The sequence below is a fragment of the Hipposideros armiger genome, unplaced genomic scaffold (assembly GCF_001890085.2).
Source record: "Hipposideros armiger isolate ML-2016 unplaced genomic scaffold, ASM189008v1 scaffold_402, whole genome shotgun sequence".
Taxonomy (NCBI): domain Eukaryota; kingdom Metazoa; phylum Chordata; class Mammalia; order Chiroptera; family Hipposideridae; genus Hipposideros; species Hipposideros armiger.
The window spans coordinates 113,564-126,934 of record NW_017731752.1 but is presented as its reverse complement, the minus strand read 5'-3'; positions in this window follow the sequence as shown (position 1 = coordinate 126,934).

The window sequence follows — 13,371 nt, the reverse complement described above, 5'->3', positions numbered from 1 at the left end:
ATCAAACAGGCAGTCTTGTTGTTAGGAGCATGTGCTCTCACCAGCTGAGCCATCCTGCCACCTGTTTGGCAGCTCAGTGGCAGCTCAGCTTGGGCACAGCGTCACTGGCCCACAGCGTCACTGGCCCACAGCGTCACTGTTGCTTAAAGCTCGCGTTATTAAGCTAACTCTTAACCAACTAAGCCACTTGGCCAGACCCTGAATTAACTCTTAAGACTGATGGTCTATGGACCAAATTTTGGGGAATGCTTTTTTGTAGTTTCCCAAATTCACTGAAATATTTTTAGGCAGAGCATATAGTTTACAGCTGGCTACATTTAATAGGAGAGGATCCAGAGACGTCAATTCAAACTTTATGATTATTATTTCTTTACCACACTCCTTTCCGGGCACCTGGTATCAAGTACAATCACTAGAATTCACTATCCCTCTTTTTCTCATGACCACTCCCAGGCTTCTGCCCTAGAATTATAGGGTTTGGCGTCCCCTAAACCAACATCAGGGGCCCGTTCAGCATGAGAATTATCTACATTTTACTGAGCAGTTACTCTGTTCTAAATATCATGCTCAGGGCTTTCTTACATGTTATCTCATTTAATCCTCACAACCAGTCCTGCAAAATAGATGTTGTTATCAACATTTTAGAAATAAGCAAACTGATGCTCAGAGAGAAAATAAATCTCAAAGTCCTATAGTCAATAAGAACCAGACCCAGGACCCCAACTCTAATCTGATAGATTTCAAAGCTTCTCCTCATTCTGCCATTTCCATTGCATACTTTAGTCTTCTCGCATCATCTTGGGGGCTAAAATATTGACCCCATGCCCCTGTGCCTCTAAGAAGTCTGACATGATTTCCAGATTAGGACAGACTGTTTTTCTTTTCTTTTCTTTTCTCTTCTTTTTTCTTGTAATATGTTTAGAAATGAGGGGACAGCCCAGATAAGTTTTGCTAAAGTAAATAGCACTTTTATTCAGAACAAAACTAGGATAGTTCTACTGTCAAAATAAGTTTTTCAAAATCAGTAAGTGTTCATCGATAATTGAGTCATGTGGATGGAGAAGGGACAATAATATATGGTTTCTACTCCCAATAAATTTGGGAAGACAAAACAGTCCACGTAAAAGAACAATTATGAACACACAGCTGTTTATGCCAATGGCCAATGCTACAGGGGTTAAAAATAAGTAGAGATGCCATCTAGTTGAGCTGGTGATGAATTTCCTCTTAAATCTCAAAATTCTAGTTGAGAAGGCCACAGCGATGGGAGAAAGCAATGGCATTTAGAGGACAGTGAGAATACTTCACAGAGAAATTCACCTCTTAGTCAACCTGGAAGAGAAGGTCAGAACTTGGAGAAGTCCTGGGTTGTCCACTGGGCTAGAGTGTCCAGAAGACATTGGATGCAGCCAGTGTGACTCCCAAGTTCCGGAAACAGCCTCAGTGATCAGGCAGAGCCCATGCCTACCCATTGTCACAGGGCAGTGTTTACAGGAGAGGTCTGACTCTCCTCAGCTGACCCAGTGCACAACTTGTTCTTTAACTGCATTAGGTCTCAGTGCAGAGATTTATTGAATCAACCCCCTAGCTTTGTTCAGTCACTTCAAGATTAATCCGGCACACCCAGGGTATCTTTGTACTTGTTCTCAGGATTCACCCCTTCTTTTCTGGCCCTTATCTGTTATTGAAAGAAGAGGTTGTCACTGACTCCATTCCCCATGGGATGATCTATTCTCTGATAGCTAAGGTCCCAGTTAGCCTGGGATAGTTACAATTTATTCTGTTGTTGCCAATGTCTCATTCTAAATAGGAAGTTATATGGCCACCCTACACATAGTATTACTTATCTTCCAACACAGAGCATGTGCCTGGAGAGCCACGTTTGTCCCTTACCCCAGCAAGGTGGATCTACAGTACTAATACTGTTTGTTCACTGGGACATAATGCCATGGGCCAATGTCCTCAGCGTGGAGTTAGGTAAGGCTGCTGCTCTTTGAAACTCATCCTCCTTCTAAAATCATTCAAATAGCCACCTGGCTAATAATAATGGGCACATTATCCAGATATTTTCACTTTTCACAGAACATTATACTTTTTAAAGAGAACTGCTAATTCATCAGTCACAAATCCTGCCCTGCTCAACAGCCTTGGTCCTGAATACTCAGAGGAAAATGTGAGTACATGGGGTTACCACCCAGGGAACCGTCTCCTTGTACAATGCTCAGAAACAACTGTCGAGGTGTGCTAAGCAAATATCAGGCACAAATGTTACATTAAGCAAACAACGGGAGGGAGGAAGGCAGGGTAGGTCAGAAGCAGCCCCGTGCTACACAGATGTTCCATGAGCAAACAGACAGAGTGTCCTGTCAGACAGCATGTACTCAGCAAACATGAATGTCTTTTTCCTCCAGCTCTAACTGAAAATCCTCTTGCCACATAAATGCAACTTTTAATTTGAAAGGCTCTGAGCCAGGCTTCTCCGCTGCTCAGCTCTGAGACGAAACATGCTGGAAATGCCCCCGAACTTCTAGTTCTGGCTGGGGTGGGGCACAGCCTGACTGCAGGGGGCCACGTTAGTAAGCCCCTGCAAGAGCAAGTGAAATATAAGGAGGCCTGATGGGAGGTGGCACTGGGCATGTTCTGCTGAGGTGAACAAACCACAGAGTTAGAATGAGCAGAGTCTGTACCCTGGCCAGGCGGGAAGAGGGAATTGGCGACAGCTCTGACGTCTGAGCCCATGCTAGGGGGATGGTGCTGTTCTTGGTAGAGACAGGAAAACCAGGAAAACGATGACATGTGAAGTCTGATTTTAAACAAACTGAGTCTGAGATGACAATAGGTGAGCATATGTAGTGATGGGCGCCAGACAATCACAAATGCGTGTCTAGACCTTGGACATTTTGTTGGTGCTTGACTATGTCTATTTGGAGTCATTTGAATTGAGGTGACGGGTTTTCTGGCTCATTCCAATTTTTGTTGAATACATGAGGATGTAAAAAAGATTCCCAAGCATAAAATTTTAGGAAGCTTCCCATTAAGGGGTAGGGGATAGAAAAGGAGTAACAGTGGAGATGAAGAAGATGCTGCAGCAGAAGAAGCCACAGGACTGCCAAGGCAGCAAAGATGCAGAGGAAAAGATTTTCAGCAGGGTAGGGTGTCTTCAGCGTCCAGTGCTTCTAAACTGTTAAAGAGGGTAACAGTGTAAATTGTCTAAGAGTGTTTGACTGAGATTGATGGTTGCTAGGTGAGAAGGGGTTTGGGGGACTGGGCAAGAAGGGTGAGGGGATTAAGAAGTACAAATTGGTAGTTACAAAAGAGTCACAGGGTTGTAAAGTACAGCATGGGGAATATAGTCAGCAATATTATAAAAACTATGTAGGGTGTCAGATGGGTACTAGACTTACTGGGGGGATCACTTCATAAATTATATAAATGTCCAACCACTACACTGTACACCTGAAACTAATATAAAATGGTATTGAATGTCAACTATAATTTTAAAAAGCAGTCACGGGGATATATAGCACAGCATAGGGAATATAGTCAATAATATTCTAATAATTATGTACAACATCAGATGGGTAATAGACTTATTGGGGTTATTACTTTGTGAGGTATATAAATTTCTAATCACTATGTTGTTTTGCATACCTGAAACTCATAATAATAAGAATTTTATTTATATATATATGAAGCAGATTCTGGCTAGCTTAAACAGAAAAAGGAAGTGAAGGCCAGTGCCTAAAGAAGGAGGAGGAAGAACAGCTTACAGAGTCACTGGGAGAGATGAGCAAAAACAGTTCAGGAAGTAAAGGAACCAGCGGAGCTCTGGGGGTCTCCTAGGATTTCACAAAACCCTTGCTCTAGGTGTGCGGCCATGAATGCAGCTCTGCTCCAGTGAATCCTGTGCCTCTCTATCAAATCTCCAAATCCCAGGACAGGGAAGTTTGATTGGCCCAGCTTGCATCTGTCTCTTTCCCTGGAACAATCAGCTCTGGCCAATGGAGCAATGTCAGCAAAACCAGACAGTCCCCCCAGCTGGGGTCTGGCTCGTGGAATCGAGCACTGATCAGCATCTGGCACTCCAGGACTCTGATCGTAATTTCTCATTGACAACTAATCAGTCAACACCCTGCGAGGGCAGACATTGCTAACTGCCTATCCAGTAGCCTTGCTTAGTGGTGACACACTGTCACCATTGGTCTAGGCATGGCCCTCTTTTATTCATTTTATTATACTATTTACAAATACAAATAGAAACAATAAAAATGTTAGATGACCAATAAAAATACACTAGCTTTGTATATGACTTGTAAATTCAATTAATGTATGGAACAATGTATGGATATAAGCGTTTTCTTCATGGATCAATGCAATTGGGGTTCTTGGTCTACGTGGGTAAACTGAGGTCAGGGTGGCACCACGGGAAGCCTGTGAGGGGTCATCAGTGACTTCATCCCGGCACATTCTCTTGTCATTGCTTGTTCTGTGCAGTAGCCACGGTAGACACGAATGCTTATCCCTCCGTACTGCATGTTTGGATCAATAACAAATGTTGGCAGAACAACACAACGTTTAGTCACAGTAAAGAAATCCATTTCTTAACTTTTGGTCTCTTGCTTATATGCCAGGGGAAATTAACTGATGTTTCAGGTGCAAAAACTAAAATTAGCTACCACATAGCAAGTTTTAACTATGTGGCATGAAGAGTACTATACATTAATTTATGTTATCTCATGAATCCCATCATAACCTGCCCAGCATCCAGTAATAGTCATCTGCTGGTACCTCAGCCTATGTCTTGAACCCTTTGAGTTTAGCAAACTGTGACCTCTATTGCCCACTGTGCCCCTGACCTTGGCTCCTCAGCCTCCATCCCTAATGGTGCCACAGCCCAGGGATCCAGTTCTGACCTTGATCCTTCTGAATCTCCTCACATCTGATTACTCCCACACATCAGAGCAGCCTGGCAATGACTTGTCTGGGTCCAGACTGGGACAAAGTGGGCAGGAACTGTCCTGGCTGTAGCCCATGAAGCCAGCATCCCCACCAGTCTTGCCCCAACACCTGTAGGGGTCAACCAGGCACCTCACTTTTGCACCTCTTCCTGTTGCTTTTACCCGTCAGGTGGGGCTGGTCACCTCTACACCCCCCTCTGGAGATCAGGAGCACCAGATTTGTACTATCTGAAGTATGTCAAGTACCCCAGCTTTTCTCTTCTACCTCGTTCGCGATTGGATTAGTCCGTTTCATTGTGCTAATCCTTAGGGCTCTAATTCTTCTGTTCAGATGATCCCAGTAGTGGTTTTCTTGATTTACTGGAAATTTCTTTAGAAAAAGATATTTTGTTCCCTTCTAAATACAGATTTTATTATTATTAAGATGATGATGGTGTCTGTTCAATCAGCAGGTCTTTAATGATTTTCTTTGAGTGCTGTATTTGTCTTCTGGGGAAGTCTGACTAATAAGAGGAAAACAGAAAAGGAAACAAATAGCACCAAGATCTAGGGTGACCAACTTGTCCTGGTTTCCCCAGGACTTTCCTGCTTTTAGCACTGAAAGTCCCTTATCCTTGGAAACCCCTCAATCCTGGGCAACCTGGGACATTTTGTCACCTTACCACCTCTAAAGAAAAGAGCACAATTACATTAGAGAGATCATTAGATAGCCAACAGGGGACCCAGCCAAGGGTTTACAGGAGTCTAAAAAAAAATATTTTAACAAAGAAGATAAATGCTTTGAGAAACACCAATTATAACCACAAACTGTTTATGAAACCCTGTAAAAAGCTCTTGGCTAAACTTAATATGCTTAACCAAGCTCTTCCTCTCCTGGCAGGGTGGGTAAACTGTGAGCGCATATTTATGTTGCTAGTGTCATGGTTACAGGCACAGGATTTTCAGTCTTCGCGAAACCTGTAAAAAGTTAGGTCGTCTCAGGGGCCCTGCACATTTGTACAGTGCCTGGCACCTTAGCAAATGCTTAATAAATGTTAGCTCTTTTTATTACAGTTGTTTATTACCGCTCCTATAAATTCAAGTGACTTCGAATGTCAAAAACTAAAATCCGTTTTAAAAATCTGGAGTTTAGCCATCTCGGGAGAGCAACCACGACATCTCCAGGCTATACATCTTGGGTTAAGGAATAATTCCTCTCTCCAGAACGGAAGGATCTCCTTTCAGACGATTCTCAAACAGTGTTCGAGAGAAACAATGATTATGATAATATTTACTATAGGCTCTGCTGTCACCTAGTGGACAATTAAATTATCACAGGCTGGTCTCAGTAACAACTTCATTGTGATAATTGCCGACTGACGGGCTCCTTTTGATTTGCATTGCACAGCCCATCACAGTTCCACACTACAGAGTCCGCGTCTGTGTTGATTTCCCTGTTTTTTTCCCCCCTCCAAAACAGCAAAAAGCACGTGATCTTGTGTGAGCCGCCTCGTCAGAAACCAGTGGCTCTAGAGAACATTTTTGGCAACTGCCAGGTCTCCTGGTCGTTGGAACGTTGCCAGACCCTACGAGCAGACAGTCTGGCACATGATGCGGCGTTGACGAATAACTGCTGGATGAATCTTTGCCACAATAATTACAAACAGACCAAAGCAAGCAAAAAACCACACACACAACAAGAAATGAAAAACAAAAGCTACCTAATACATTTCCAGTTAGAATTTTTAAGGTGTTTTCGTATCTCAATTTACTCTCAGGGGGAAAAAAAACAAACTAAAAAATAGAGTACATTTTTTTTTCATTTTAAAAATGAGGAAATTGCTGCTCAGGAAAAATAACACAGGACGTCAAGCAGAAAAAAAAAAAAAATCTGCCTTCTGACTCCAAATCCTGAGCTCTACCAACATTGGTGCTCTGCTTTGCAGGATGCTGTGGATGGCATCAGGAGAGATGTCAGGAAAGAAGGGAACATTCTTCTTTGGGTTTCAGAGAGGAAAGGAGAACCCTATAGTGGAGGATACATTCCCCAGAACAGAAGGCCCTGGGGCTTGCAAGCCACCAGTGGAAGAAGATATTCTTCCCCCCTACTCAAGGCTGGCCCCACCACTGTGTCCACATCCCCTGTCCACTGGTTCCTTTGGGCTCTTGCTAATCGAAGAATGTCCCTTTTCTGCTAAGAATGACTCTTTTCTGCTTATCCAGCCTCCATCTATCCACAGGCAAATCCATTTCAGCTTTAAAAATCAGAAACAAAACCTTGCCTTCATCCAACACTCGCTGTGATTTCTGTAGTACTGTTATTTTACCCTTCAAAATGGGCTTATGGGAAGAGCAGACTCAGCACCCGTCACCCCCACAATTACTCCTTAATGAACCACAGCATGGTTTAGACACCACCCCTCCTCTCTGTCCCCTGCAAGTAGCTGTTGTTGCCCAAGTCACCAAGGATCACCTACTTGCCAAATCCGGTGGACACCTTACTCCTTGGGGCATTTGACACATTGACCATGGCCTCTGTACTGAAATTCTGTCCTTCCCCAGCTCCTGAGACATGGCTGTCCTGGGTGCTCCTGTCATGGGTGCCACTTCTTAGTCTCCCTCATACGTGACACTCTTGTTCTCCAAGCTCCTCCCAGTAGAACTCTCAAGGGAGTAACATCAACTGACACTCAATTCAGTGTCTCAGACTAGACCGGGATCTCCCCTGAGTTCCTGTCTCATTGGACCTCCTCAAGGTGCCTCAGATGCACTGAATCCAAATTGTATCTGTCGCCTCTGTCCACAAGCTGCCCAAGGCAGGGAAATAAAGCTATCAACAGAGAGGGCTAGCCAAGTGGCTCAGTTGGTTAAGAGCTCACTCAAGAATTCAGGCTCTGAGTAACAGCAGTTCAATTCCCAGCCTAAGCTGAGCTGCCACTGAGCTGCCAACAGGTGGCAGGATGGCTCAGCTAAAAAAAAAAAAGTTATCAACAGAAAAAGGTAATAGTAAAAAAGTTAGTGGAAGACCCCTAAGTTTCAAGTGAAAGTAATTTTTATGTCACCTGGTTGGGGAGAGAGCTTCACTCCAAGACTTAAACTATTGGTCTCGCCTTTTCATTTTGCAAATTTCTAACTTACAGAAAACTTGCAAAATCAGAACAGTGAACCCTCAAGTAGCCTTCACTGAGATTCACCAATTGCTAATACTTCACTATATTTGCTTTATGTCTCTCCATGTACAACTATATTATTGTTGTTATTGATAAATCATTTGAGAGCAAGTTGCAGACATCATGACCTAAATACCATCTATCTTTTAAGAATGGGAAATTCTTTTACACAGATCAACGATCATTTAGAAAATTTAATGATGATATAACACTATTATATAATATGCAGTTCATATGCAAATTTTACCAGTTGTACTGCTAATATCCTTTATAGTAATCTGGGGTTTTTCCCCTTCTAATGAGCCCCAATAGAGAATCATGCCTTGCATTTAGTTGTCATGGTTCTTTAATGTCCTTTAATCTAGAATGTGTCCCCAGCATTCCTTTGTCTCTTCTGTCATTGATATTTTTGAAAAGCACAGACCAGCTGCTTTGTGGCTTGTCCTTGAATTGGAAGTAAGTTAATGATGAACATGGCGCTCTCTCTGAGAAATGAGAGGAGTGGGGTGGGTCTGGAGGCCTCCTCTCCAACCTACACATGAAGAAAGGGTGTGACAATTTCTCTGTGTCCCCAAAGCTGTGCTATGAAAATGCAGTTCAGTTTTCTTACCCGGCCTGTCACTTTTAAGAGAGGACTTTATGTCCTTGCTTTGCAGTAGGGCTGGTTGCTGCCTGAGTAAAGGAGGATCATAACGATGGAGGGACTTCCTTCTCCATCAAGGAACCTGCACTGCTAGTGCTGTCACCAGCCTGAAGCTGAGAATCAAAGTGGGCATCAGTGTCCTGTCAGATCCTGGTACTACCTGGGTTTCCCTCACAGTGGCAGTATAGCCTTAATTAGAAAAAGCTTATCACCTGGCTGCATGGGAAAGGGCACTGCAGTGGCGCTGCTAAGCTAGGCGGCAGCATCCAGCCTGGGTCCTTTGCAGATGAATGCTAGCACTTCTGTCATGTAGTGCAATTAGGACTGCAGTCATTCATTCACTCACTCACTTATTCATTTATTTCATTGTTTCCCAATCAGCAGCCATGCATCAAAAGCCTATATTTGTAGAAGCTCTGCAAGAGTTGCTGGAGATATAAAGATTAAAAAATCTTTTTACATCATGCTCCAAGACCTCCAGGAACTCAACGCTGAGTGAGAGAGCTGGAAATAGCGAGTACTGTGTAAACTTGTAAGAGTGTAACATAGTGATTGTGGAAATGAAGTGTTGTGTGATACAGGACAGAATTCTTCAGAGCTCGGCTTAAATGTGGCTGCTATAGGGATGCTTTCCCTAGCCCCTAGACTAGGTAATGTACCCCTGTTCTCTGGTGCCTCAGATCTCTGTACTTCTCCTATTGTAACTCAGCACAGTTATTCCTTGTTTAATAGTCTATCCTGATAGATATAAAAAGCTACTCAAAGACAGCAATCAACTGCCTTGTTTCTTACTAATCCTTAATACCTGTCATAAAGCCCGGCTCATAGTAGGTGCTCAATAAATGTTGATTGACTAAAGACTAACCCAAGTACAATTGTTCCATAATACCTCAAGTGGAAGAAACATCTTATGTCTTTATATTTCTAAATCAAATCGAATTTCAGCTTACCAAGATTAGCCACAAGTCCAACATTCTTTTACTATTTTTTAAATGTCCTTCCACCTCCTATGGTTCATACCAAAGTCCCAAAGTTATGAGGGTTATGCAGTTGAGGAAAATGGAGGTGGAAGGCTTCTGGCCCTTACCCCTGCCTTTCGTGCTGTCCACTGTGGCTGTTGAGCTCTGGCCTTTTGTTATCAGTTGGGCTTGCTGTTCTGGGAGGGTTATAGCTATACCTCTCACAGCCATGTCCCTCTGCCCCTGCCAGCAGCACCCCTCATTTAAGTCCTGCCCCTCTCGAATACTGCTTACATGTGGTACACAGGTGCAAGGTGAGGCTCAGAACACATAGAAACCCCACCCTTCCCAGCCCCTGAGAAGTCATCTGCAGGGCGAGCAATTCCACACTCTCCCTCCTCACCCACACCTCCCCACACCCCACACCCCCACTTAGATAACTACCCTGAGCACCTCTGTGACTCTCCTTGCTATCATGTTGGGAGGGGGAGAGAAAGATACTTTCCAAATTCATATGGATGAATTTACAGCTTCAAAAAGACAAAATACCAATTAATTCTCAACACTGCTCTTTGTGTATGAATTTATTCCATGAATAAATGTGTATTTGTGTGGAACAATCCTTCATGAGGGCATTTCTTGTTTTTGTCCTAAGGTCACTGAACTTCTGTAAGTCAACAGGCACCCATTACTTCTGGGCTAGTAACTTCTCTTGACCTCAGAAAGGAACACTTACTTTCTCATTAGGATAAATGGACATGTATTTGAATGCACTTTGGGAACTAAAATTACTTCACAAATGTAAAATATTGTTGCCATTAACTAATGATTTTTGTATTTTACAGTCAGAGGAGAGATGACATGATAAATGACCCTCTTTAAGGTCCTTTCCAATTCTCCCATGATAGTTTTTTTGGCTAAAAACTGTCCTTCGGCTATCCATTATTCTAAAACGATCTGTCCTTCCTAAAAAAAAAAAAAATCCCATGCATCAGTGTTGACTTCTTTTTCTTTCTCTCTTGGTGTCTCCTAATTCAAACCTGAGGCTCTGAGGTGCTCAAGCTGAAACCACTTGTGAGAGGAAAAGACAAAGGGACTTAATGGACCTCTTTTAATTCTAAGAGTCCATGATTTATCAAAACTCCTATATGCTAATGATAGCAAATACGGGATTTCTCCTTCCTTCATTCATTCATTCATTCATTCATACATCCATTTGAGTAATATTTATTTAGCATTTATTCTGTTTAAGATACCATTCTAAGCAGTTCTCATACTCATGATTGCCTACAAACACACTTATTTAATATTCCGAAGACACCTGAAATGTAGTACACTGATTTAGCTCACAGTCCCCTCCCCACTGCACAATCCCCAGCACTGTAAATTCTTCATTTACAGCCCTGCTCACCAGCGATGCCATGCTTTTCTCTGCTTTATCTCGATGTCCTTGGGCGCCTTGTGCTAATGTGCCTCCACTTCTATATCAAGGTTCTTGACGTTTACACTGTTTAGAGGGTTTATATTGGTTATTAGAGGAGAACATTCAGAAACCGAGATAAAACAGTGAGAAACAGAGCATTGAGATAAAAGCAACAGAATAAAAAGCCAGAGAGATGTAAAGTACAAGTGTTGACCTCGTGAAGCATAACCTATTTTTTCTCTAACTGCAGAAATATCAATCTTGACTTGGCTAAGCACAGAGTTAAATCTGGGACAAATATTCAGGGTTAATGTACACTTTGACATTGCGTGTGTAGAGGAACGGTTTAACTTTGAATAAAGATGGGCTGCCAATGTGATATCTGTACTGTACTCCTCTTTCATTATGTTCTCAGTCATTCCTCGCCATTTTCCTGGAAACTGACTTGTTCCCCCTTTATATGAATTTAGGACCCTCAATTCACATAGTGTGGTGTGAATGGTTATTTTTACAATGTGACCATGTTCTCTAGTCATGGCTTTTATGTATAGGGAAGGTATCTGATGTAGGAACGTTAGAACCAGAACTGGTAAGAAGAAAATGGTCTCCCTGCTTCCCTGTAAAACTGAAGAGCAGTGAGCAGTCACACTGCATCATAGGGACTGTGAAAGCAAAATATGGTGTAGACCTATTAGTAGCTGTAACGATCATTTGCTGAGTCCCCACCATGGGACATGCACAGCTGGGAGTGCTTGACATGTCGCACACTTTGGCTTCTCACTTGCATTTCATGGATGAGGGCTTGCTCTGAGGCACAGAGAGGTTGAGTAACCTGTCCGAGGTGAAACAGAAATTAGAGGATCTGGGATATCAACCCAGGGATTCTGGCTCTAGATCGCACCTGTGACACTGTGCTCTATACCTTCTCATGCTTGCTGGGTCTCGATCCCAACAGTTTCTGCCTCCTTTATCATCATTTAATTATGACCTCACCTTTTTCATAACTGTCTGACTTCCTCCAACCTTAGTTTTCCCTATTTGGAGGACAATTTTATTCTCTCTCTCTCTCTCTCTCTCTCTCTCTCTCTCTCACACACACACACACACACACACACACACACACACACACACACACACTTTTGCCAGCTATTCAGGAAATAACCCTCCCAACCCAGCATGGCTCCCAAAAATTTCCTGGTAAGGAGCAGCTCGCCTGTAGAAGTGGGATCTGAACAAAACCTTGGCAATGAAGCTAATGGGCAACTTTTATTAAGAAAAATCCTTTTTAGTTAAAAACAGTACACAAATCTTAAGTGATTATCACAAAGGAAACACAGCTATGAAACCAAGTCAAGATACAGAATGTCACAAGCACCCAGAAATCCACCTCCAAGCCCCCCGCTCCATACCCTGACGTGAAGCACTTCAAAACTACTAACAATAAAAAATAAAAAAAATAAAATAAAATAAACTACATTAGCTTTGACTAGCTTTGAACTTCATGTAAATGGAATCATAGTTTATGCACTTTTGTATCTGGCTTCTTTTGCTCATTATTATCTTGTGAGATCGATTCACATTGTCTGGCATAGCTATGGTTTGGCCACTGTCATGGATGCACAACATTCCGTTGTATGAATATACCACAATATGTTTATCCATTCTACTGGTGGTAGACATTTGGGTTGTTTCCCGTTTGAGGCTATTATAAATAGCGCTACTATAAACACTATTGTAAATGTCCTTTGGTGAACAAGCGCATGATTGGTGTTGGGTATATGCCTGCGAGTATCAAAGAAGTTTTAACCCAGAGGGCGGGGATTTAGGCATAGATGGTGCATAGCACATATTGGATAATGAAATGGGAGAAACAATTTCTGACCAACGAGGATATCTTCGGGTAATAGCTCCTAAGAGATATTCTTTTTTCCCATTTAAATTCAGGGAAGCCTATAAGAGGCCTCTTCTTGGACAACAGGATCTTTTGCAAAACGTGTCCCTGGGAAGAGAGCATATTTTTCAGGGCATATTCAGACTTGAGGGACCCTAAGCCTGCCATGAGGTGGGTTTCTACCACAGCAAAGAAGAATAGAACCAGAGGAGGAGAAGTACACATGATGGAATACGTGCAATTCCAGTGCAAAAGTCTGATATTTCAGCCATCTCAGGCACACAGTCTGAGAACTCTGAAAACCAGCTGGATTATGGGAAAGCAATTCATCTAAAAGCAGGCTGGCAC